The sequence below is a fragment of the Notamacropus eugenii genome, chromosome 1 (genome assembly GCF_028372415.1).
Source record: "Notamacropus eugenii isolate mMacEug1 chromosome 1, mMacEug1.pri_v2, whole genome shotgun sequence".
NCBI lineage: Eukaryota > Metazoa > Chordata > Mammalia > Diprotodontia > Macropodidae > Notamacropus > Notamacropus eugenii.
In genome coordinates this window covers 258,032,777-258,060,326 of record NC_092872.1, presented here as the reverse complement: position 1 = coordinate 258,060,326, position 27,550 = coordinate 258,032,777, and the positions used below count along the sequence as shown (strand labels likewise).

The following is a 27,550-nucleotide window of genomic DNA, read 5'->3' as shown; positions in this document are numbered from 1 at the left end:
AGAGGCCTTTCCCAATTCACCCAGTTGTTCCCTATCTCAATCACTGTGCATTTTGGGGATGTCTGTTGTGTATGTGTATCTGTGAACATGCTATATCCCTGTAGTAGAATGTAAGCCCCTCCAGGGTAGAGACTGTCTCACTTTCATACCTATATCCCTAGCAAATAATAGACATAGTATGTACTTGATAAATTGCACAGGTGTCAATCTGTGTTGGTAAAGAAAGTTGCCTCACTGGGAGTTCTCTTTATCAAGGAAATCACAGGTCTTGGCAAAAAAAATTGCGAAGCCCTCTGGTGGGCACTGGTGATACAAACAAAACATTGTTTGTACCTACTTACACTCTAGTTGGTCCCTTTACAGAACCATTGGATCAGAGATGAGGAACTGGAAGAAACCTCACGGATAATCCTGTCCAAAGCCCTCATTATATAAATGAGGAAACTGAGGTGCGGGAAAGTCAAGTGACTTATTCAAGGTCACATATAAGTGTCGCAGACAAAATTTGAACCCAGGCCCTCTGTCTGCAAAGCTTCTCTCTGCTGTGTAAAGTTGCCCTCATTCTGCCATCCTACAACTTCCATTCTACCCATCTCTAGTCTTTATTTGGGAAGCCATTGTAGGAAGGAGAGCCGGGGCTTCCTTGGGTATCTGTTCCATGCTAATCCAGATCCTTGAAATTCAGTTTTAAGGCAACAGACATTTATTAAGCACCTACTAGTCACAGAGTATTGTACAAGGTGCTGCAGATGGGAAGACTGAAAAGACGGTTTCTGCCTTTTAGACAGAGCTTATGAAGCCAGCTTATGACTTAACACAGGGGACCATACATGAACTCAAAACAAAAATAGAAGTTACAACAGGATATGTGCCATAGAGAGGTCAGAAGGAGAAAGATGAAAGGTTGGGTGCGGAAGGAAGGTTCATGCCTAATGAGGAAATCAAGGAAGTCTTCAGGGAGGTGGTGTCACCAGAGCTGGGCCTTGAAGGAAGAAGATACCAACAGGCAGCCATGGCAGTGGGGTAGGAAAGGGTAGGATAAGGTGGGTGAAATCCACAGACAGGAGGAAGCAGGAATGAGGGCACTGAGGATGCACTGAAACATGCATTACTTTCAAGCTATGACTGGAAAGTTGGTGATGACTGGATTGTGGAAAGCCTTGACTACCAGACAAAGGAATCAATACTTTCTTTAGAAGGCAACAGGGATTCACTGGAGCTTTCTTGGTGAAGAAGTGGTGTGCCTGAAAAGGTGCATCTTAGGAAGATGAGTCAGGTAGCAGAGGGTCAGATCAGGGTGGCATAGAAAATAGAAGCTAGCCTTGAAGTAATGAAGACATAGGTTTGAGTCAAGCCCCTGAGTCACACTTGCTGTGTGATTCTAGTGCCATAGGCAACTGTCTGGTAGTATAAGTTTCAGAGAAGGTGCTGACTTGCCCTGGTAGAAGAGAGTTTTCTCATCTAAACATCCCTTATGTCAATGAAATCACTCATCCAGTCCCATCCTTGTATCTTGTACAGCACGTGCAGGATGGTGAGAAGTGAGGATGACTTGGATTTAGGTTAATTTTTCTTCTGCTTCTTGAGACCAGCCTACGCAACTAGTGGTATAGTGGATAGAGTGTTGGACCTGCAGTCAGAAAGATCTGAGTTCAAATGCAGCCTCAGGCACTTATTAGCTGTGTGACCCTGGCAAGACACTTAGCCTCTCTTTGCCTTAGTTTCCTCAACTGTTAAATGAAGACAATAATAGCACCTATTTCACAGAGTTGTTGTGTGGATCAAATGAGATAATAATTATAAAGTGCCTGGTACATAGTAGGTACTATAAAAATACTTATTCCTTTCCCTTTCCCCCTTCATCTCCACCTAGAGGGATGCTCAGAATTCCCAACCATAGCAGTATTCCTTGAGGACACATTGACCAGCCAATGTCCCCTTTCTACTCTGGCTTTCCATATCACCACATATGCAGCCTGTGTTCTGTTTCTTCAGTGTAATGTTCTTGGTGGCTCAGACAGCTCCTCTGACAAACTCCTCCTTGCTAATGGTATTGATGGATTAATGTCAGGGTAACATACAGACATCTCCTGATTGGCATTCTAGAGAGAGGAGCAAAGTTTAAAAGTGTACTAGATTGAAATCTAGTCCCAATTTACCAGTAACTTGCTTTATGACTTTGAACAAGGTCTTCCTGTCCTTGGGCTTCAGTTTCCTCCTTTGTCAAAGGAATGAGTAGTACAAGACAACTCTAAGGTCCCACCAGCTCCCAGTGACTAAAGGGAGTCATCATTGCTAGTGTATGGGGGTCCATGGGATTTGGAGCTGGAAGGGCTCTTAGAGATCAACTAGCCCAGGTCTCCTCTTACAGTGAGAAACAGGCACAGAGAGAAATTACTTTCTTTAGGTCATATAGCTAGTAGAAGAGAGAAGAAGGATTTGAATCAAGACCCCCTGACTTTTTAACCAATGTGGTTTCCACTGTGTTACCTGGAACTTTTCTTCTCTTCTGCCTTCACTGACCTCATCCTTATCCCCACAACCCCTTGGGATAAGACCTACAGGGTAATTTTCTCCCCAGAACAGAGCAATTCCACCTCCTCTAATCACCAAGCTGGGGGCTGTGGCAGTGGCAACCCCTAGCCCCTGAAGAGCCATGCCTAGCTCCATCCTGCATGAGTGCAGCCTCGGGGCTCTCTTTGGCTGAGGCCCAAAACTATAATGAAATCTCTCTCTGATTCTGTTGTTTTTCATGAGTTGTTTTAGCGTCTGAGGAAGCTGGCTGCCACCCTGCCCAGAGCATGTTCTCTTCAAGAGAAAATGGGTTTGGGGCCAGACTTTGCTCAGAGATGGACCTCTTTCCATGCCTTCTATTTCTTGGGGGAGTATGAAGGAGGGGGTGTGCAATGATGCCAGAGACATTCAACAACCCCAAATCAGAAGGCTACAGACTCAACTGCCCTTTGTTAATGACTCCAGTCATACCAGCTGCACCTCATGTGCCTGGCCCTAGACTCACAGAATGAGTGTCAGAACTAGAAGGGACCTTAGCTTGTCTAGTGCCAGCCCCTCACTATACAAACAGATGAGGCAACGGAAACCCATGGAGGGGAAGGGTCTTACTCATGGTCACATAGCAAACTATTGGCAAAGAGAGGCCCAGAGAGCATGTCTCCTGTTCTTTATTTTATTTTCTTTATTGATTCTTTTGGCTTTTTCTACCTTAGTCATAGAATCACAGAGTCATATATAAAGAGTTGGAAAAGATGTCAGAGGCCATCTAATTCCCTTATTTTACAGATGAGGAAACTGAGGCTCAGTCCCTACTACAAAACCTTCCCTTGTAAGAACGAAAGATAAGTGCCATACCAATTAAACTATCAGACAATTACTTTCTAGAGCTGGACAAAATAATATCAAAATTCATTTGGAAAAACAAAAGGTCCAGAATATCAAAGGGACTAATGAAAAGAAATGCTTGGGAAGGTGGCCTAGCACTACCAGACCTCAAACTGTACTATAAAGCAGCAATTATCAAAACCACTTGGTATTGGCTAAGAAACAGAGAGGTAGACAAGTGGAATAGACTTGGCACTCAAGATGCAGTAGGCAAGGAATATAGCAACCTTCTGTTTGATAAACCCAATGACCCCAGCTTCTGGGATAAGAACTCATTGTTTGACAAAAATTGCTGGGAAAACTGGATAACAGTGTGGCAGAAATTAGGCATAGACCCATACCTGACACCGTACACAAGAATAAAGTCCAAATGGGTACATGATTTAGGTATAAAGATTGATACCATGAATAAACTGGAGAAGCAAGGAATAGTGTATTTATCAGATCTATGGAGAAGGGAAGAATTCTTTACTAAAGGAGAGATAGAATGCATTATGAAATGCAAAATGGATAACTTTGATTACATTAAACTGAGAAGTTTTTGCACAACCAAACCCAATGCAACCAAAATCCGGAGGGATGTAGTAAATTGGGAAAGAATTTTTACAGCTAAGCTCGGGGATAAAGGCCTCATTTCTAGAATATATAGAGAACTGATGCAAATGTATAATCATACAAGTCATTCCCCAATTGATAAATGGTCAAAGGATATGAACAGGCAATTTTCAGAGGAAGAAATTAAAGCTATCTATAATCATATGAAAAAATGCTCTAAATCACTATTGGTTAGAGAGATGCAAATCAAAACAACTCTGAGGTACCACATCACACCTATAAGATTGGCAAACATGACAGAACAAGAAAATGATAAATGCTGGAGAGGATGTGGGAAAGTTGGAACACTAATTCATTGTTGGTGGAGCTGCGAGCGCATCCAACCATTCTGGAGAGCAATTTGGAACTATGCCCAAAGGGCTACAAAAATGTGCATACCCTTTGACCCAGCAATATCGCTACTAGGACTATATCCCCAAGAGATCATAAAAATGGGAAAGGGTCCCACATGTACAAAAATATTTATAGCAGCACTCTATGTAGTTGCCAAAAACTGGAAGTCAAGGGGATGTCCATCAATTGGGGAATGGCTGAATAAATTATGGTATATGAATGTAATGGAGTACTATTGTGCCATAAGAAATGATGAACAAGAAGACTTCAGAGAGGCCTGATGCTGAGTGAAAGGAGCAGAACCAGGAGAACTTTATGCACAGCAACAACCACAGTGTGTGAGAGTTTTTTCTGGTAGACTTAGATTTTTGTAATAACACAAGAACTTCTTACCAAAAAAAAAAAAAAAAAATCCCAATGGAGGATCTCAAGGCAAAATGCCTTCCACACTCAGAGAGAGAAATATGGAAGTCACTCACATATTGTAGCAGATCATGTTTGTGTATGTGTATGTGTTTGTGTATCATGTTCTGATTTGTTATACGATTTCTTTCATTTATCTTAGTCTGACTGCATAGCATGACTATAGTGAAAATATACTCAATAGGAAAGTATATGTAGAATCTATACAGAATTGTATGCAGTCGTGGGGAGGGAGGGGGGTAGTGGGGAGTAGGTGGGGAGGGATAAAATCGCAATTGTATGGCAGTGATTGTTAAACATTACAAAATAAAAAAAAAAAAGAACGAAAGATAAACAAAACCGGTCAACAGTGATTGCCACTAGACCCTCTACAACCACAGTCTAGTTATTTATTAAGAGGAGAGAAGTGTGTGTTCTCATCTGTTGTTTAGGACCTGAAATGGGCGTAGTATTTAGTCTGAAGTGCCTTTCCTTGTGAATTTCATTTACATGTTTGCGATAGCGTTCATATTGTTCTTCTGGTTCTACTCTCTTCACTCCGCATCTGTTTAGACATGTCTCCCTATGTTTCTCTGGATTCCCCAAATTTGCCATTTCTTATGATTCAATACTATTCCATGATATTCATAGACATTCCTATCTACTTAAATATTTGTTCAGCCCATTTCCAATCAATGGTTGCCTACTTTGTTTCTAGAGTTGGTTGTTCCCCTCCATATTACAAAAAGTGCTGCTGTGAATGTTTTGGTATAGGGAGGACTTTTGTTTCAGTATTTGATTTCTTTAGGTTATAAGCCCAGTACTGGGATTCCTAGGTCATAGAGCACAAATAGCTCCTTTTCTTGAATAATACTAAATTGTTTTTTCCAAATCAGGATCAGTTCATAGCTTTACCAAGAGGAATACATTGTAGTTAGCGTGCCTGTCTTTCCACAGCCCCTCCAGCCATCATTGTTTTTTCAATACCTTCCCCATGGCACCTTCTTTGTTATCTTAAGTATACATGGCAAGACTTTGACCAAAACATATACCAAATATACCAAAATGTCAGACCGATGATCAGTTACTCATGCTATTTGCCTTGAAATAGGAACTAAGATGTCCAACACTTACATGATTCAGTAGCTCCCATGAAAGCCCCACTGAGGGGCCAGGAGATTGTGAGGATTTCCCATATTCCAGATCAGCCTGTTCTGCTTCTTTGTCCAATCTAATCCAATAAACATTTATTAAAAATTCATTATGTGTAGGCACTGGATACGTAGAGGCAAAAGTTTCTCAATAGATCTTGGCCTCAAACAGGTTATACATTCTACTAGGTGGATGTTTTGTTTAGTTATTTCAGTTGTATCTGAATCTTCATGATCTCATTTGGGTTTTCTTGGCAAAGTTACTGGAGTGGTTTGCCATTTCCTTCTCCTACTCATTTTAGAAATGAGAAAACTGAGGCAAACCGGGTTAAGTGGCTTACCCAGGATCACCTGGCTAATAAGTATCTGAGCCCAGAGTTGAACTCAGAAAAACTTCAGGGCTGCTGTTCACGGCTCTGTGCCACTGACTCTTTGTGACTCCATTTGTTTTTTTTTTGTGTGTGTGTGTTTGGCAAAGATACTGGAGTGCTTTGCATTTCCTTCTCCAGCTCATTTTACAGATGAGGAAACTAAGTGACTTGCCTGGGGTAAAACAGCTAGTAAGTGTTTGAGGCTAGATTTGAACACATTTGAGTCTTCCTAACTCCAGGTCCAGAGCTCCATCTACTGTGCTACCTATCTGTCCATGTAGTAATATACATGATAATTTGAGAAATTAGGTGGGAATACTAATGGCCAGCACACCACACAGAACTGAGGTTAGAAAGAAGCTAGGCCTTCTAAGAGGTGGGTGAGGGATACATTTGGGCATGGAGTGGGAGACAGCCAGTATAGAGGAGTGGAGGCAGGAGATGGGGTGCCAAGTTTGGGGTACTACAGAGTAGATCATGGGAATGGGAAAGATATTTAATTAACCTGGAAGTACAGCCTGGAGCCCGATTGGAAATAGCTTTAAATTGCTCCTTTTGGGGGATGCTAAGTAACTTGCTTGAGGTCACACAGTCAGGCAAGGGCAGGGGGGGATTTGAACCCAATTCCTTTTGCTTCCAGAGCCAGTGTTGTTCCCCCTATATGCCCCTGAATTCCATCCTGAGTAGCCTCCTCACTAGGTGCAGTCAGGTAAGGCAGAATTTTCATTGTGTAATTCTGAGCTTCTGCAGCTGAGCTGAGCAAGAGCAGGGCTGAGCTGGGACTATGGTTTCTTTCCTTCCTTTTGTCTCTGGGGAGGATCTTGGGATGACGGGGTTTGTGGTTTGCAAACATCCACCTGCCCTTATTACTCCTTTCCTGCACCTGTCTTTCTGCTGTTCTGGGCCCCAGAGACACACACACACACACACACACACACACACACACATGCACACACACACATACACACACGCTCCCTGCTGGGCTGGACGCCCCTCCCCCCCAGAAGCTCTCTCTTTCTCATACGAAGTTTCCTCCCTGCTGTGCCCTCCCTTTCCCTACTCCTCATTCACACACACAGGGCCACCTATTGTGTCTTCCCATTCTCCTTTAAGCATATGATCTCCTTGCTAGGGCTGGCTCCCCACTCTGCCAGGAGTTTGCAAACACATACATATATGTGTGCACGCATACACACACACACACACACACACACGCTCTCCCTGTTATACTTCTTTATCTCACACTACCATCCACTATACATACGCACTTTATTCATCCCCATACATAAATCTTAAGTTAGCTACACATAGCTCAGTGTACTCAGTGTACCTTCTCCTACAGGCACATACAAATACTCCCCATGATCGCATCTCCATGCCAGTTCTCTCTTTTTATATATACCCATATGCTGAAGCCCCTCTCTGTCTGAAGTTACAAGGTTCCTTCTCTTTTCCTCTCTGTCTTTATCTCTATGTCTATCTTTTTCTTCAGCTGTCTCCTCTTTTCCTCTGTCTGTCTCTATCTCTGTCTCTTTCTCTCTTGTTCTATTTCTCTCTTTGTCTCTATGTCTGTTTATCTCTTCCTCTGTCTCTCTCTATCCCCACATCTCTAAGTTAACATCCCCAGTTCCCTTAACTGCTCCTCAGATGGCACAGCCACTTAGTGTCCATTGCTGGCTACTCTCCTGCTTAATTAAAAGATGGATAATGTCTGGCGCAAGGGAGGTGACAGTGGACTCCTGGGCATACTACATATGAAGTAGTACATTCAGTCAGTACTGCATTTTAGGAGGAACACTGACAAGCTGGAACATGGATGAAAGCTGAGACCAAAATGGTGACAGGTCTTGGGATGATGCCATGAGAGAACTGGGTGAAGGAACAGGGGATATTTATCTTGGAGAGGCCAAGGTTTTGGAGGAACATGACCATCACCTTCAAATATTTGAATAGCTGGCATATGGGAGAGGGATTAATACCAGAGGGCAGACCTAGAAGCATCAGGGAGAAAGTTACTGGGAGATAGATTTCAGTTTAATACAAAGGAGAACTTCCTCACAATCAGGGAGACCACAAAGTAGAATGGAATGACTCAAAAGCCTAGTGAGTTAAAAAAAAAAGTAGTGAGTTCCTCATCTCTGGAGGTTTTCAAACAGAGGATGAAAGCCCACTTGTTAGAGATATTGCAAAGCAAGTGTTCTTAACCTGGGGTCCATGAACTTACTTTTTTGGATATGTTGATAAAGATATTTCAATGTAATTAACTTTCTTTTGTAATCCCAAATATTTTGTTTGATGCATTTACAAACTTTATTCTGAAAAGGAGTCCATGAGCTTCACGAGACTGCCCTTGAGGCCAGGACATCAAAAAGGTAAGGCCCTCCCACAGCAGAGAGAATTCCTCCTTAGGTGTGTGTTGAGTGAGATGATTTCTTAGAGAGTCTGTGATTCTCTAACAAATCTATATCCATCAGCTTCGAGCATAAAGCCGAGTGCTAAGAGCTCTGGGAGGTATGCAAGTGATCTGATGCCTGCCCTGAAGGAGCTCTCAGCTTTGCAGGGGAGATTAAGTATAGAGGCTAATTACTAAATAAAACAAGATAAAGTATGATCAGTACCAAAGAGGGATGGTGAAGAGCCCTGGATTCAAAGCAAGGCAGAATGATTTGGGGTATAACAATTCTCATGCTAACATTCTGAGATCATAAGTCTTCCCAAATCCTGAGGTTCACAAGGCAGGGAAGATCTTATCTCTGTAGGAAAGTGAGAGTGAGGGGGGTGGGAGGCAGGCTGATAGAGTGGGGCGAGCAGCAAACTAGAATTTGGGGACTTGGCATCCAGACCCCATCCTGCCAGAAACATGCTGTGGGGCCTTGGGCAAATCATTTTACTTTTCTAGATTTTAGTTTCCCCTCTGTAAAATAAGGGAGGGAGAAGGAGAGAAACTCATTGATGTCTAGCTTCCCTTCCAGCATAGATGGTTGCTGTTTTATATATTCTAAAGTCCTTTCAAGCATGTTATGTCCTACAATTTAACTGCCTCTGTAAAATTAGGTGTTTAGTGATCTCTAAGCTCCTTACAAGCACTGACATTCTATATTTTAAGGGCCCTTCTAGTTCTAATATCCTATGTTCTGAGAATATTCTAAGCTCTCACATTCTATGTTCCATAAGATCTTTCCCATTTCAGACATTCTCCACTCTATCTATTAAGGTCCCTCTCTCCCAGCTCTGATTGTCTGTGTTCCTAAGGTCCCTTCCAGTTGTGACATTCTATGTTCAAAAGTCCCTCCCAGTTCTGATATTCCATATTATAAGGAACGTTCCAGCTCTGACATCCTGTGAGCCTAAGAATGTGAGGGGGTAGACAGGAGAGCCAGGAGGAGCAGAATGATGGGGATTGCTCTCTGGGCAGCTGAGTGGAGGAGGAGGAGGAGGAGGAGGAGGAGGAGGAGGAGGAGGAGGAGGAGGAGGAGGAGGAGGAGGAGGAGGAGGAGGAGGAGGAGGAGGTGGGCAAAGGGTGACTGGCTGGCAACAAAATGAATACAAATCACCTCATTTCCTCTGGAGAGGGAATGGAGTGGGACTGGGCACAGCTGATCAGACCTCTTCATTTCTCCTCTGCTTGACAGCTGTGGGCAAGCCTGGGTTGTAGTCCTAGGAACTGAAAGGAAGGAGGGAGAAAGTGGGAAGTCAGACCATGATTCCTAGAAAATGGGGGGTCAGAACTCGATCCCCAGAAAGTGGGGGTCAGACTTTAATCCACAGAAAATGAGTGGTCAGACCTTAATCCACAGAAAATAGGGGGTCAGGCCTTGATACCCAGAAAGTGGGGGATAAGATCTTGATCCCCATTTTTCCTGGGCCAGGAAATGGAGGCAGGCAATAGAGGAGTATGGGTCCTTCACCAAGGTTGTCTTCTATGCCCTCAGTTCTGGGCCCTTTCCTTTGCCCTCCTGAGAGTCCTAGTGCCTTCTAGCTTGTCTTTCCCTCCTCCTCCTTCATAGAAACCTGAGGTAAGTGAACCATGGAGTTCATCCATTCATTCATTGAATACTGCTGAGGTTCTATAAACTCCTTTACACTCTGTTTTCAGGAACTGAGAACAATTTAAAACGTAGTCCTCCCAGAGCACTTTGCATTTTAACTAATGTCATGATTAAGAAGTGTAGTAAAGAGTCAGAATCAGAGGCAGGAAGATCAAGGTTTATGTCCAGCTCTGGTAGTATGGGCTATGTGACCCTGGGCAAGTAAGTCATTTAGCCTTTTGGTGCCCCAGACAATTTTCTAAAACTGTTGTTCATCCTTCCTTCTCAAAGAGGACCAATGGTATTATGAGGGTGATTTTTTTGACTTTCCTGTGAATTGGATTTAAGTGAAGCAGAGCTGTGGAAAGTCATCAGCCTCACTCTCTCCTCCAGAGTCATTGAAGTCCAGTGGCAAAAGAAAAGTCAAGACTACTGGCAAATTGCAGTTTCCTCCCTGGGCATTCCCTATGCCAATAAAATCACAAGCTTAAAAATTAGTTGGGAAACTTGTAGTAGGTAAAAAAAGAACTGGGGGGTCTTGGTAGACTGCAAGCTTGATGTAAGTCTTCAGTGTGAGGAGGAAGGCAAAAAAGGAAATGGGATTTTTAGATTGCGAAGCAGAAACTAGGGAGGTGGTAGTTCCATCATTAAGGCCCTTGTGGAATATTTTATGCAGTTCTAGGCCCTGCATTTTAGAAAATGCATCATTTTGCCAAGCTGGAGTGCATCCATAGAATGGTGAGCAGGATAATGAGGGTCCTGGCAACACAAGTATCCAATGATGGAAAAGGTGAGGGAAGTTTAGAGGATACAAGACTCTGAACTTGTTTGATATCTTCAAGGCAGAAAATTCAAGGATGTGTGACCAGCTTTGGGGCTGGAACCTTCCTAATAAGGTTGGAGACATTGAACACAGCGGCCACATTGTCTAAGAATTTGTGATAGACATTTGTTGAGCGCCTTCTGCATATAGGTGCTGTACTAGAGGCTGGGAATACAGAGGCAAAACCAAAATATAAACATGAGTAGACGTGTACACAGTGAATGCGAAGAATGGGGACAGTGTCTGGATAAGCAAAGGAGGAAGCAGAAAGCTTTGGACCCATGATCAGGATAGACCTAGCTTTGTACACTGAAATTACCAGAGTATTTATGTGAGGGATGGGGGTACATTAAGGGATGGGACTTACCTGGTCTTTCTGAAATCATCTGATGAAGGCAGCAGTTTTTCCTATACAGGTAAGGTACAGGAGAGGAATGTAGGATAGCTGGCCCTAATGCAGAATCTGAATTTGGCATCTTTGGGTTTGGACCTGGGCCAGGAAGGTGACTGTGCTTTACAGGTGGGGGCAAAGATGAGCTTAGTTGTGCCTTCTATGCCAGTAAGAATGGAAGGAGAGAACCCTATGCTGAGTGCAGAAGATGCTGTCCTCCCATGGGGTGCTGAAAATGCATTTTTGCTCATGTAGTACTATATAGTGTTAAGAGTGCAGTCAAAAGACTCGCATCTGAATCCTGACTCTACTACTTATTGTGTAAAACAAACCAAACCAAACTGAGCCTGTGGTTTCATCAGCTAAGGGTGTTCATGGTGAGGAACTTCTATCAATGCAGATTGCTCCCTTACTAGGTTGATCCAGTTGGTTTCCCCTCTGCCTCCCACTTTCCTCCTCAGTCAGATGGGAGGATTGGGCTAAATAGGACTCTCCTCTGACTCTAATCCTGTGATCTTGTGATGCTGTGGGCTGGGGTAGGCTTGTCCTCTGGGAAGGCTGAAGGTCAAGGGCTTCGTAGGACCTGGTCCTGAGAGACATATGCTTTATGTAGCTTTATAGGATTTCCAGGGGAGTAAGCCATGACATGTGGGTGAGGACAATGGAGGACTGGCTGCTGCCAGGCTCCTCCTCCATCCATCTGTCTCCTTTCCTGTCCTGCTTCCTCCCATCTCTGATCCTTCTCTCTTAGCACTTTCTTCCTTCCATTTACACCTGCCATCTCTCTCTTTTTTCCTCCTCTTCTCTATCTCCTTCCCTCTTTCCTCTCTTTTCCCTTCTTCTTTTCTTCTATCCATGCCTCTTTCCTCTCTTCCTGTGCTTCTGCTTCTCCCTGTCTCTTTCTTGTGGCTTGTCTTTTGGTTGCACACATATGCTACTCTCTCTCTCTGTCCTCTGCTCTCCTTTCCTTTGTTCTTCTCTCTTTTTCTCCTCTGCTCTCCTCTATTCTCTTTCCTGTCTGTCTTCCCTTTTGGTCTCTGCCTCTCTCCCCATAGGGGTGTTTTAGTCAGGTACAGGTAATTAGGAAGGTGAAACAGCAGCTGCCTATTGAGCAGAAAGAAGGAGGAGACTAAGGCAGGAGTGATGCAGGGAGGATAGGCTGTTTGCTAATTGCTCCTGAACTATTCCTTTGGGCATTAAGTTCACAGGGCTGCGGATAGAAGAAATACAGACAATAGGGAGCAGGAGGCACCACCAAACAGCCAGGGGCCCCAGGCTCAGCCTGTTCAGGGACAGGGGAGCCCCTACTCAGTCAGTAGGTAACGGGCAACTTCTTTGGAAAAGTCTCATGGGGAGGTCACCAAACAGGAAGGCCCGCCTCCTCCAGGCAGGCTTCCTTGATTATTCTAGTCTGTAATGACCCCCTCTCCTTAGTAACCCCTCATTTGTTGTGCACACCAGTATTTTCCAAACTTTATAAAAGGGATGTGAAAAGGGCCTAAATGTGACTCATTTTGATTAACATTTGTTAATTGCCTACAATATACAAGACCCTTTTGGGGGCTTGGGACTCAAAGGTGAAAAATGACATCTTTCCTGCCCACTAGGAGTCTTCAGTCTGATAAATGGGATGAAATCCAAACACAAATGTTGATAGAAACTAGAATGTGGTGAGGTAAAGGATAGATCCAAATGAGCACTCTTGGGAAATTTGAGGGGGGAGAGAAAGGAAAGAGAGGGGAACAGAGAAATAAAGAGAGTGGGGGAGAGTGAGAGTGAGAGACAGTGAAAGAGAGTGGGAGAGGGAGAGGAGAGAGACAAAGAGAGACAGTGACAGAGACAGAGAGACAGAGAGAGGAGGAGCAGAGAGAGAGAGAGGGAAGAGAGAAAAAGAGGATAAAGGCAGGAGAAAATACTTTCATTTGGAGGGGGTATGGGAATCAAGGGAAAAGCTTCATGAATGAAGCACCTGAGCTGAATGTAAAGTGAAAGGGTGTCCAGAGGCTGGCATGAGGGAACAGGTTATCCCAGGAGTGAGAGATGGCATACATCTACATTAACTCACAAAGACTGAAGAAGGCAGTCTGAAATGGGAGGGTCTAGCAGAGGGGAGAAGCTGAGTGATCCAGTTTGGTTGGAAACTAGAGTATTGTCCCATCTACTCAAGGCTTCCAATTCTCCAGACCCCATACTTTGTCTTGCTTCCTTCAACCTTTGTGCATTTATATTTGCTTTAAAAAAAAAAAGGAGGGAGGAGCTAGATTGTGAGGGGCCTTGAATTCCAGAGCCATTTCAATGTGTCGATCAATAAGCGTTCTTAATAAGTGCTCGCTGTCTGTAAGACTGCATGCTCGAAATACAAAGACAAAACTGGAACTGTCCCTACCCTCAAAGAGCTTGCCTTCTACTGGAGAACACACGCTCATGTATAAATATATACAAGTTACATAGAAAATAAAAAGGGGGTAATTTTTAGAGGGGAGGGCATAAACAGCTAAAGAGATGAGGAAAGGTTTCATGATGGATTTTGAATAGAGGAATGATGTGGTTGAAGTTTTAAAAAGGATTATTTTGGCAGTTGAATGGAGAGACCGGAGAAAAGAGGGATTAGAGGCAAGGGAGACCTATTTGTAAAGAGGCTACTATAGTAATAGTGATAGGTGGTGCCACAGAGCATAGAGTGCTGGGCCTGAGTTCAAATCCAGCCTCAGACGTTTATTATCTGTGTGACCCTGGGCAAGTTACTTAACCTTGTTTGCCTCAGTTACTTCATCTGTAAAATGAGTTGGAGAAGGAAAGACAAACCATGCCAGTGTCTTTGCCAAGAAAGCCCTAAACTGGGTCACAAAGAGTTGGACATGACTGAAAAAACTGAACAGCATTACAATAGTCTTGCCAAGAGGCAATGAGAGACTGGGTTAGGTAATCTCTGATGTCTCTCTGTGTTTTATATCTCTGATCTAGTCTGAGCCTCTCAGAGGAGGTTCAGTAAGGGGAAATGAGTTGCTCAGGCAGGGTCACATGGACAGGAATTATGAGATTCAAATCGACACCCTTTGACTTAGAATCCAAGGTGTCATTATAGACACACACATACACACACACACACACACACGGAGCAAAAGGAAAGGTTTGAAGCTAGGTGGCAAAGTTCTTGAGAAAGTCAGGAGGGGGTTTCCTGTGTTTCATGAGAAAATGTCACAGCTAGGGATATTTTCCTTTTCAAAATAATAAACATGAAATTATTGGTGCTTAAAAAATACTGATTATGTGCAGCAGGTTTTTTGGCATGGAATCAGGCTGAATTTTCCTCTGTTTTGTCCAATATTTCCCCAACTTTCTCTTTATCTGGAGAGTATGCCATATGCCCAGGCTGCCCAGTCCAGCAATTCTGAACTCTGTCAATATGTCTCAAGCCTCAGAGTATTTTCTGGCCAGAGAATTTAACCAAATGCTTTACGTTTGATTGCACTCAGTTCAGAATCTGAATTCTTATCAACGTGTATTATTCTCCCATTGTGCTGAATGGTTCAGTTAAATAAGGAAGACCCGAATTCAAATCCTGTCTCAAGAACTTATTAGTTAAGTAACCCTGGGCATTTCATCTTTCTCAGGATCAAATTCCATATCTGTAAAATGGGAGTAATAAAAAGCACCTAACTCTTATTGTGATTGTGAGGATTAGATGAGATAATGTTTGTGAATTTAGAAACATGGAATAAATGTTAACAATGAGTATTGTGTTACTGTCCCATGTGGGAGGCAGCAGGGGAAAACAGATTAAATTGGATTCCAAGGACCTGGATTCAAATCCCACTTCTACCAGTGCACTCTGATGCACCGTCACTTGTGCTCTCGTTTGTAAAATGGAGGATGGTACTAGATGATTGTTACAGGCCCTCCAACTTTGAATCTGTGACCATGTTTATGGTCTCTTTGTTGGCTCCTCAGTCACGCTGTGGGTTGATTGAGGGTAGCAGCTGTATTTTCTCCCGTTTCCTTCTCTGGACCATAATAATAGCTCACATTTCTATTTCCCTATAAAGTGTGCAAAATGTCTTCCTAGAAAGAATTCCCTTTAGGTATATAGTAAACTTATCATTGATCCTCATTTCACAAATGAGGAAACTGAGGCTCAGAGGTGATATGACTTGCCTTTGAAAAGAAGCACTCACACACACAAACACACACACACATACAGTCTCAGGGCACCAGATAACTGTGGAATTGTGAGTTTCAGAGCAGATGCTTTGGTAGAGGGAGTTCCTCCATTGCAGATTTCCAATTCCAGTGAAATCACAGGTCTGTCTAAAGAAAAAATAATGCTTTGAAGTTTATAAGGCAATTTACATAAATTACATCATTCGAGCCTCACAAAACTCATCAAAATAAGTATTACGATATTGTAAAGCTAATTTTACAGGTATTGTGGTTGCTATTTACAGATGAGCAAACTGAGGTTCAGAGCTGAAGTGATCTGCAAAGGGTCACAAATCTAACATGTCACAAAGAGGATTGGAACTTAGGTCTTCCTGACTGCAGGTCTCTCACTCTATACCTCACTCCGAAATGTCCTGGCTAATGCTCTTTGAACCAACTCTCCTAGGGGGATTGTACCTATTCTCAAGGAGGTAGATGGGTACCTGGGAGGATAATCCACAGACCACAAGCAAGTTCTCCTCTCCTTTTATTCTCTTATGATAGCCCCTCCCCTTTAAACTCCTCCCTAAACTATATCCTTCTAGGCTGGTTAGCTCATGGAAATTGTAAGTGGTTTGTGAAGAAATGGCCCTTGCCTTTACTGCCTGTGGGGTGCAGATTTGCTAACGTGGAGAGCCACAACTCTGAAGAGCACTACTTCATTAAAGTTTCAAGGAACTGGGATTTGATAGAACCCAGACCAAGGGGACCCTACAGGAAGGAAGTTTGGTGGAATGGGAAGATCATTGGAATTGCAATCAGAAGACCTGAGTAAATACTCACATAGTGAGGACTTTATGTAAGCTTGTTGAATATTTTATCATTCAGCCAACCACAGCAATAATATCACAAGCTAACATTTGTACACCACTGCATGGTTTGCAAAGTGCTCAGACCACAATGCCATTGTGGGCTACCGTGTATACAAAGACAATAAAAAGAAACCAGCTCTGCCCCCTGGCTTGCATTCTATTTGGGGCAAACAACACACATAGAAATATGTACTGAATAAGTATAAGGCAATTTACAGGAATAGCTCCTAGGAACTGGGGAAATCGGGAAATCCTTCATGTAAAAGGCAGCATTAGAACAAGGAGGCTAGGGAATCTCAGAGACTGAGGTGAGAGGGGAGTATCTTCCAGGCATGGGGAATAGTCTAGGTAGGAAAAGCACAGAAATGAGGGCAGGAATCCTATGTATGAGGAACAGCAAGAAGACCAGTTTGACTATAATGTAGAGTATATAAGCTTGTGATGAGGAAGAAAATGATCATGATAGCATTCATATAAAGCTTGAAGGTTTGCAAAACATATTACGTTTTCTCATTTGACCCTTATGACAACCCTGTGAGGTAGGTACCAATATTATGTCCCTTTTACAGATGTGGAAACTGAGGGTGACAGAGAGACTTAAGTGTCCAGGATCACACAACTAGTAAAATGTCTGAGGCAGGAGTTGTACTTAGATTGTGAAGTCTAGAAGTCAGGTTGTAAAGGACTTTAAATACTAAATAGAGAATTCTGTGTTTGATCCTAGAGGTAGTAGGGAGCCACAGTTTATTGAGCTGGGGAGGAGTATTGTTGAAGATGTACCTTAGGAGTAAAACTTTGGTAGCTGTGTGGAAGACAGTTTGGAAATGAACGGAGCCCAGGAAAGACATTAACAGAAAGGGATCTGCAGTGACTTCAATGACTCTATGAGTGTGGACAAGGGTAAGGGAGCCAGAATGGAAAACACGTACAGAAGAAGTAGTCCCTTTTGGGGAGCATGGGCCTTGTTCATGGCTGGACTCTGTTCTAAAGGAGCTACACAGGTATCAGGGAGACAAGCCCACTATAACAGAGGGATTCCAAGAGAGGCAATGGAATGCATCCAGTCCAGGAAGACTTCATGCTCAGTAATAAATATGGTTTCCCCCCTTTCTGGAGAGCTGGGAGTATTTATACAAATACCCCCCCACAACATTCCTGTGAAGTCGGTAGCACAAGAGCTATGATCCCCATTTTACAGATAAGGAAACTGAGTCAGAGAGAAGGAAAGTGATTTGTCCAAGTTCACACAACTAAGAAGCTAGATTCGAATCCATATCTCTTGGCTCTTAAGTACAGTCTAACTCTTTCCACTCTGTCAAGATGATTAGGGTGTTGTGGGGCACTTCCTGGAAGAAGAATATGTTAAATGGGGTCCCCATCATCTTTGGAATGCTGGGAATACTATCAATATAGGCCCTTCCTGAATCTTGGGGCTGCTCCCAACTATGGGTTAGGGAATGAGAGCCTTTTCTAGTGTGAGGCTTTGGCCAGTGAGTTCGGTTGTTAGAGCATACCACTAATGAAGCCATGACTTTAAAACTCCCCATGGTCTTAGCTTTGCAAGGGACAACTCCTCCCTCCCCATCTCTTAGTCTGTTTCTATGGGCTGAAACACCGACTCCAGCCAGAGAATCAATAGAGCATAGAGCTCAGAGAGTCCTGCACTAGGAATCAAGAGATCCAAGTTCTAGTTCTAGAATTTGCCATGTGTTTCTTTCTTTAGGCCTTGGTTGACTCTCCTGTCACACGTAGGAAAAGGACCAGATGGTCTCTAAGGTCCCTTCTCATTCTGATGGTCTATGAACATGCCCCCACACCCACCAGCAGTCAGTCAGTACATATGTATTAAGTACCTGCTGTGTGCTCTTAGAGTCTTTGACTCTGTTTAATCCCACCTTATGTAAGAGGCTTTCCCCAGTACCCCCAGCTGCTAATGCCTGCCCCTTTCAGATGACCTCCATATATACTATCTGTCATCTGTCCGTCCGTCTATCTACTTATCTGCCTGTCTGCCTACTATCTATCATGCAGGTGTATATATGTCTCTGTGTAGATGTATACATGTACATATATGTATATATACTTATATGCACACACACATACGTGTATATGTGTGTATGTATACATATATATACATACATATATATGTATATGAAATTTCCCTATAGATAGTACTAGGGTATCTTCCCCTTTAAAGGAAGCTAGGTGGCGCCATAGTGCACAGTGTTTGGTCTGACACCCCAAAGATCTAGATTCAAATTCAACCTCAGGAGTTGCTGGTTGTGTAGCCCTGGGCAAGTCACTCAACCTTTGCCTGTTTCTTCAGATGTAAAGGGGGAGTAACAACAGCCCCCACCTCATAGGGCTGCTGCGAAGATCAAATGAGATAATATTTGCTAAGTGCTTAGCACAGCCGGGAATTCATGGTAAGACCCTCCTGCCTCCCCTCCCCTCATTGGAAGCAACTGGTGCCATCGTGGCTAGAACCCTGAGCCTGGAGTCAGGAGGTTTTTGTTCAGTTATGCCCGACTCTTTGTGACCTCATTGAGGTTTTCTTGGCAGAGATACTGGAGTGATTTGCTATTTCCTTCTCCAGCTCATTTTACAGATGAGGAAACTGATGCAAACAGGGCTAAGTGACTTGCACAGCTGGTAAGTGTCTAAGCCCATATTTGAATTCTGGAAGATGAGTCTTCCTCACTGCAGGTCCATTGCTATATCCACTGCATCACCAAGCTGAGTCAGGAAGAGCCAAGTTCAAATCCCACCTCAGAAACTTACTGTGTGACCCTGGGCAAGTAACTTAAATTTCTGTTTACCTCAGTTTCCTCAGCTGTAAAATGGGGCTTATAATAGCACCAAGGAATAAAAGGAGAAAATTTCTGTAAAAAGCACTTAGCACAGAGCCTGGTACAGGGAAAGAAATACTCCCTACTCACTAGGCGCTCATAGTCTGTCATGCAAATGGATTCTCTAGGACATAGGTAGATTTCACTCAGAGCCAGGGCTGGAAGGGATCTCAGAGCTCGTCTCCTCCAACTCTGTCGTTTTACAGATAAAGAAACTGAGGCCCAGAGAAATGTTTCATGTGCAAGGGCTCATGCAGTGTAAGAGGTGGAATATGAATCCAGATCCTCTGTCTCTAATGCCAATGTCCTCCCCACTGTACCCCTGCCAAGCATTTTGCTGAAATTCTCTCTTGTGAAAGGAGTCAAAACAAGAGTAATGCTCTCACCCATCCCACACAGCGGGAGTCCTTATGCTTTTAGGTGTGTCATGGACCCTGCTGGTGACAGGTTGGTGAAGCCTATGGACCCCTTTTCTGAATCATGCTTTAAAACACATGCAAACAAATACACAGGATTGCAAAGGAAATCAATTATATTGAAATAGTTATCAAAATGATTTTTCACAAGGAGATGAGTTCATGGGCCCCAGAGTCAAGGCCCCCTGCGGTCAAGTAAACATCTCTCCACCTAGATACAGATCCTGGGCTACCCCGAGCCTTGGACTCCAAAGCACCCAGGAGGATTCAGTCCAGCACCAAAAGATTCCACAGACTGCAAATGGATTTCACTGAACACACGGACGCTCCTCTCCTGCAGAACTTGGGAGGATTTCATGCATATAGAAGTCACATGTAAACAGGAGGGAAGGCGTGTTGGACCATCCCACCTCCCTGTTCCTGCTGCAGAGCGGTCCCCTGCTTTGGCCCGCAGCCTAGGCACTGGCTGGCTTCTCGAGCTGAGATCTCACTCTCTTCCCGCTTTTGGCGCCGAAGATCCCCCCACTTTGTCCTGTAGAGCAGTTCATCAACTCCTGCTGCTTTCTCCTCCCCCCTTCTCTCCACCCCTTCCCCAAATCATTCTTATGCTCTGTCTGTGGTCCCATCTCCATGGCAACCCATTGTGATGTCAGAGGAGAGCGTGTAGCTTCAGGATACTTTGGGGGTGGGGGAAGAGGGGAGGTAGGGTGGAGGGAAGCTGTTGAAACCAATTATCTTGTAATAAAAGAGAGCATCTGGCTGCTGGGCTGATCCAGGAGCCCTGGGGACAGGTAGGGACATGTGGCCTCTAAGGGGGAGAGGAGGAGAGAGAGGGAATGACTTTTCTGGAGGAGATAGGAGGCAGGTTCAGGGGAAACTCACCTCTGCAGAAAAAGGTCTTGTGCTAGGTCAAACTGAGGGGAGCATGGGATGGAACACCTCCTACTTCCCCAGATCTAGGCTGGCATGTTTCAGTGTGAGGTGGGCCAGAGGAGAGGAGCTTGGCCACAGACCTAGCAGCCTGATCTCGGCCCTGAACCCTGTGCTTGAAGTCTTAGCACCTTTGCCAGGCACCACCTGGGTTGCCTCCCCTCACTGAGCTCCAAGTTGGCTCCAGATTTTCTTCCCCACTCTTCTCCCACCTGGGGTCATGCCTTCCATGTTCCCTCCTGGAATCAATAAATCTCTATGGAGGAAAACAAGCACACCAAAGGTAATTAATAAATAATGCTTGTTGAGTGACTCACAGACCAGTGGGATTAAATGCAACCCTGCAGAGGATTAGATTCTAAGCTATATGATTTGGGGATGGGGTGATAGGTTGGGCCTAATCAATGAAGAAAGTGCCCTTATCCCATCAAAGAATCAACATGGCAAAATGGATAAATGCCTGAATTTGAAATCAGAAGACCTGGGTTTGAATGCCAGACCTTTGTGCCTTGAGACAAGTCACTTCTGCACAGAACTCATTTTTCTCATTTGTAAGAAGAGATCAGAAGAGGTGGTCCCTAAGAATCCTTTCCAACTTGAAATCCTATAATCCTTAACAGCTGCCAATACCAGTTTCGATGCTTCCACTTCAGGGCAACGTCTATCCATAGATGGAGTAGGCAGCTATTCACATGGTTCAATGGGAGGGTACACCAATGTTCTCCACCCCATCCAAAAATATCTCCCCCACTAACCTATTGTAGTGCCTAAAATTCCCTCATTGGAAGAATGGAGAGCTAGTGTTAGCACAGCAAGGAAAACAGGGCAGCTGAGCTATGGGGGTGGAAAGGCAGCAGCCAATATATTAGCATAAATCTGTCTTGAGCATCTAGGACACCCGCAGCCAACCCACATAAGCAGAGAGAAGGCAAGGTTTGCACTGTTGGTATTTCTGTGACTGGCCCTAATCACACTGTCTGTGCAAGACAGGAGTGTTCTCAGAGACGGCTGAGCAGGAGGCAGCTAAGCCTTGTTACAGCAGGACTGTGTCACTGTGTTTTACTGGGTGTCCCCAGGTGTCCTTCCATGTGTGTCTGTGGGTGTATTTCTCCTGGGCTATGAATGTTCCTCTAGGATAGAGGGGTGGGGATTGGGTGTCAGACTGTACCCTTATCTGCCTCAGGTTTTATACACAGGGAATTGTCTATGAAGACTGCTTATTGCAGGGTTAGCTGAGGCTAAGTCCTTAATAGCACCTTCTGAGCCCTTTCCTCTCGCCTAGGGCTTTTCTAGGTCATAGGTCATGGAAACTCAGTAGCAGGTAAACTTTTTGAGGTAAGAGATTATTTGCAATGTTTGTGTACTTGGTACCTAGTTTAGAATCTTGCACATGGTAGATGCTTAATAAATGTTTGCTGACCAATAAATGAACCTCAAAGTCAGAAGGGACCTTAGCAATTATGCAGGTTAATATCCTGATTATTTTTCAGGTGGAGAAACTGAGGTCTGAAGAAGTTTCTCAAGTCAATCATGGCAAAGCCAAGTCTCTAAACACAAAAGACAAAAACTCTGGAGCTAAAGTTAAATCACTTTTTCAAGGTTTCCTCCTTTGAGTTCAGACATCACCCCTTGTAAAAGCATAATTCCCACTTTCCCTTGGCTGAAATTCCACACTGAGCCCCAACTAACCATTCATACCCAAGAGGTCATTAGCTTATCAGATCCTCAAGCAGGACAAATTTGGGTTGAGAAGAGCAGTTAGGTGACATCATGAATACAAAGTCACAACGACCCAAATTTCAAATTCTCTTAGTAGCTGTATGACCCCATGAAAGTCACTTCACTTCTCTCTGTCTCAGTTTTCTCATCTGTAAAATGGGGATGATGATTGCCTACCTCCCAGGGTTGTTTGTGGTGAGGCTCAAATGTGACAAGATATATAAGGTGCATGCCTAACCTTCAAACACCATATAAATGCTAGCTATTGCCATACTTATGATTCATTCATCGGCAATGTTGCATTGCATTGTATCGGGCACAGTGCTGCAGATAGAAAGACAAAAAATAAAATAGCCCCTACTGTCATGGAGTTTTCATTTTTGGCACTAGGATGGCAATAATATGAGAAAACATTTATTCAGAACCTACTATGTGTAAGACCCTCTCCTGGGTGGTAGGGAAAGAAGGATATGACTTGGTCTCTGAACTTGTATGTAATGGGGGATGTTACACACACACACACACACACACACAAACATGTGTGTATTATACGATAAAATATAAAAGGAGAGATAGAGAACAAATGCCCTAGGGACATTTGTGAAGGGAAACCTTCCTTCTAGGTGGGGGAATCTGAGAGTTTCATGAAGGTGGGAGCATCTGAGCTGGACTTTGAAAGGGAGGAAGATTCCCCATGGTGGAAGTGCCTACAAAAGGACTTCCAGGGATAGAGGGAGATGGGAAAGTGTGAGGGAAAGGTCAGAGGCAGAGAGGACATGATCAAAATGTGAAGAAAGTAATGAGGAGAAGGATGAAATCAGACCAGAAAGACAGAGTGGAGTCAGATTGCGGAAGGCTTTGAATGCCAAGTTAAGGAATTTGTAGGTTAGACTGAAGAGCCAATGAAGGTACTGGGTAAGGCAATGTCATGGTTAGACCTATACTTAGAAGGAAGTATCCTTAGGGTGACCTCCTTAGGACTAATAGTTCCTTTGCAAATCTTTAAGTTCTAGAGAAATGTTGGTTATTATTAATATGCTAATGTAATAGAAATAATGAAAATGATGATACCGATAAATTATTGTCTGCAGTGACTGACAGCGAGGTTGAAGATAGTGCTCCTTCCTGCAGGAGACTGGCACTAGGGATGGAGAGGGACTTTGCTTGCAGCAACAGAGGATGGCTGAGGCTCCATCGAATTATTAAGAGGCCTGTGTTTGAATGCTGTCTGGGCCACTTAGTAGCTGATTACCTTTGGGCAAACTTCTCCGGGCCTCAGTTTCTTTATCTGTAAAAGTAGGTTAACAATAAGGACTTTAGCTACTTCATTGTTGAGGGTTCAGTGTGTTCACAGAAGTGAACTGAAACTTCCTACTTCCCCAGATCTAGGCTGGCATATTTCAGTGTGAGGTAGGCCAGAGGAGAGGAGCTTGGCCGCAGACCCAGTAGCCTGATCTAGGCCCTGAACCCTGTGCTTGAAGTCTTAGCACCTTTGCCAGGCACCACCTCGGCTGCCTCCCCTCCCTTTGCACGGTGATTTTTCCCTCTCCAGTGACTTCCTTGGGCCTCTTTTACCTTTTGGTGTCTTGGTTTAAGGTTGAGAAGAAAGGGCAGGAGAACAAGGACTCAGAGAGGGCCAGTTGCCTGATACTCAGCATGAGGGTCCAGCAGACTGTTGGCAGCTATGGTAGAGAGAGTCCTTTACTCCATGCCCCCATTCCCTCCCCTGGGGTCATAGACTCAAAGAATCATGGGATCAGATGTCCTGAGTGGAAGGGAACCTTAGAGATCATTTAGTTTGATCCTCTTGTACAGATGAGGAAAATGAGGCCCGGAGGCTAAGTGCCCAAGGTGAAGGCAATAAGCATCTGTCTGGAGGGCAGATCAGCCTTCTGAAGAGAAAGAAAGCCCTCTTGGAGTGAGAAGGGTCTGTGTGTGGGGGGGAGGGGCAGTTCTTTAATAGGCTGAGACTGAAGGTGACAGCTGAAGGACATCCTGACAAAAAGTCCCTTTACCAGCACAGACAGGCCATACAAACTAGCCCATGATGACCAGGGTATGTGCAAGGGAAGTCCAAGTAGTGACAGCCTTATAGCGTGCAGTAGAATGTCCAGCTCTGCTATTTATAGTTACTGCAGTTACCCTGGCCAAGTCATTGGACTCCTTTGAGCCTCAGTTTCCTCATCTGTAAAATGAGGAAGCTGTACTCCATGGCTTCTGAGGGATCTTCTAGGTTCTTTTCCAGCCCTGAGTCCTATACAATGAGTCAAATATACATGTGTTCTGCACTAAGCAGAGGGGTGTTTGGGCTTGGAAGCTTGGGTCAAATGATACCTCCAGCCCAGTAAGGCCTCCCAGGGTCAGGGCAGCTCTTGAAGTCATCTCCCTTCTGAGCTGTCAGGGTTGGGCTAGGGAAGCAGAAGCAGCTGCCAGACGGCCCCAGGAGACCTTTTTGTGGCCTTCATCCCTGAACTCTTGTCTCCTCTTCCTCACTACAGCCTCCTGCCCCCACTGTCCCTGAGCCCTCAACCACAGCAGGCCTCTGAAGGAAAGTGACCAGGGCAGTGACTGGAGCCTGGGCTGAACGAGTTAAGGGGGGTCCTGTGCTCACTTTCCCGATTGCTCTCCAGCCAAAGGTAAGCTGCCTGGTTCTCAATGAGAAGGTTCAATTATGCGGGGCTTACAGATAAATGGCTGGAACTCAGAGTGAATGTACTGCTCCTTGAAAAACTAAGCCAAGGGGCTGTATTGAGGCATTTTAAATGAGATAGTGCTGCTTCGTAATCCTGTTGAGGCCAGTTGGGGAAGATGGGTGGCTCCCCTAACTTTCCTCTGGATCCATTTTCCTCATAGACTCAGGCAGGGTCCAGAGGCCACTCTGGGTCAGCAAGGGATAGGCAAGAAGGTAGTGCAGAAAGGGACACAGTCAAACAGGGCAGTTTTGTTACTTTTGTGTTAAATTTAATATGCAGTTTAAAAAACCTCAAGTTCATAGTTTCATATATAAACCTGTTTTTGAAATGTTCATGTTTACTGATGTTTATTAAATTATATTTTAAAAAATTAAAAAAGAAAGGGCTTTGCATCAAAGGCAGTGGGTTTGTAGGTCAAAGTTAGTGGACCATCTACATTACTTCCACTAGTAGGCTTATTTGAGTGTCTCTAGGGTGGCTGTTATGTGCTAGGATGTGAGCCGAGGACATGGCTTCATTTTTTGACCCTGCCCCTTACTATCTATGAGACCTTGAGCATGTCACTGGGCTTTTTCCTAGCTAGATTTCCTTATCTTTAAAAATGATGCCCTCTAAGGTCCTTTCTAGCTTTCACTCCTGGAACCCAAAGTAAATTAAAAATTACCTAGTTAGTTTTGGCCTAGGAAGATACCTGAACTAGCTTTTAAAAGATGGTATGGTACAGAGAAAGGCTACTATACTCAAGTCTAAGCTCATGTAATAACTCATGTCAGGTGATGACTTCCCTTTTGTGTTCAGTTTCTTCCTCTATTAAATGAGGAAGTTGGATATGAGATGACCTTTGAAGACCCTTCTGGGTCTGGATCCACTATCCAGATCTACTCAAAGGCTCCTTAGGACACTAAAGTCATATGTCCAATCAATCCAAGATTAATCCTCAGCTTGGGGTAACCTTTCTATCCTCTTTCCTCTGAGGCAGGTAGGATGTACAGTAGACAAAGTCATGGGCCTGGAGTCAGGAAGACCTGAGTTCAAATCTAGCTTCAGCCACTTACTAGCTGTGTGATCCTGGACAGGTCACTTCATCCTGTTTGTCTCAGTTTCCTCATCAGTAAAATAGGGATAATAAAAACACCTCCTCTCCCAGGGTTGTTGTGAGGATCAAATGAGAAAATAATTATCAAGTGCTTAGGTTAGTGCCTGGCTCTTCATAAGTGTTTAATAAATACTTCTTGTCTCCTGGTCTTCCGGAAAACTAACCCAACAGTCTTCTGAAGTAGTTCAGGTATTATCCTTAACTTAGAGAAAAGAAAGAAGATTGGATCCCAGAGAAGAAAAAAACAACTTTCCCAAGTCACATATCTAGTCAGAGCCAAAGGCAGGATTTGAATCCAAGTCTGCTGACTCTCAGGCAAGGTGAGAGTCTTGGGAGCTCTATCCTGTCTTGGGCTAGAGATATGAGGAGACCCTGGGAACACAGGCAGACGGAGGGTCACAGCTCACCCACTTCTGAGCTTAGCCCAGCCCATGACCTTCCAGACAAAGCATGAGGACCAACCTCAGTTAGGCTGGCTTGGTCCCTTGTAGCTCCATCTAGGAGGGGCTTCATCTCCATTTTGTTGCATGTGAAAGAAGTTGAAGGGTATGGAGAGTAAAGGCCTCCTGGGTTTCCTACCTCAGGGCAGTTCCATTCACTTTTTGAAGTCCTGTTATCTCCGTTAAAGTATTCTTGCTAATGAGTTACCTCTGGGCAGCCCAGGCAGGATAATTAGTCCCTCCAATTTAACCCATAACTGGTGCCTGGGGGCATTTCTTCAGCTGCTGGTGGGAGAGGGGTGGGATAGGAAAGTGACCAGCCTATTTGGCTAAAGATGAAGAGAAGTTCAAAGCCCTGCCCTTGGCTGCCAGGATCCCCAACGAGGTGTTGCCCATGGCACCAGCCACCCACTTCTAAACTCAGAATGTTAGATTCACAGAATATCAGAGCTGAAAAATCACCTGAGAGATTATTTAGTCCTACCTCATCCTTTCACCAAGGTAGCAGAAAATGAAGCCCAGCATATGAGAATGACTTATCCAAAGGCTCACAGCTAGGAAGTACTGGATCCAGGATTTAGGTGCAGATTCTTGGACTCCTACTGCCTCTGAATTTAGTTCAAAGCAGGAAACACTTACAGGATCCCTAGAGAGGATGATGTTCTGTGCTGAGACACACTGTTTAGAAAAGACACTCCTGATGATTAGCACATACACAGATAATCTTAGCTTCCATTTCCAGAACAATTTTATGTCTTGTAAAACTCTGAGAATATAAGTGTTTCCATTTTACAGATGAGGCCACTGAGTCTCAGAGGAGTAAAATGATTTGCAGAGAGATATGAACTATCAAAAGTATTAAAAAAACTATCTCATTTAAGC

At 44.1% G+C, this 27,550-nt stretch overlaps 1 long non-coding RNA gene across 3 annotated transcripts in view; it reads left to right on the top strand.

Moving 5' to 3' along the window:
- Positions 1 to 27,550, top strand: part of LOC140525063 (uncharacterized) — a 210,092-nt gene that overhangs the window by 44,769 nt on the left and 137,773 nt on the right. The window contains exons 1-2 of one of the 3 annotated variants that reach the window (XR_011973917.1): positions 20,498 to 20,581; positions 24,938 to 25,075. This is a non-coding gene — a long non-coding RNA (uncharacterized lncRNA). The other 2 variants (XR_011973916.1, XR_011973918.1) reach the window with 2 other exon arrangements.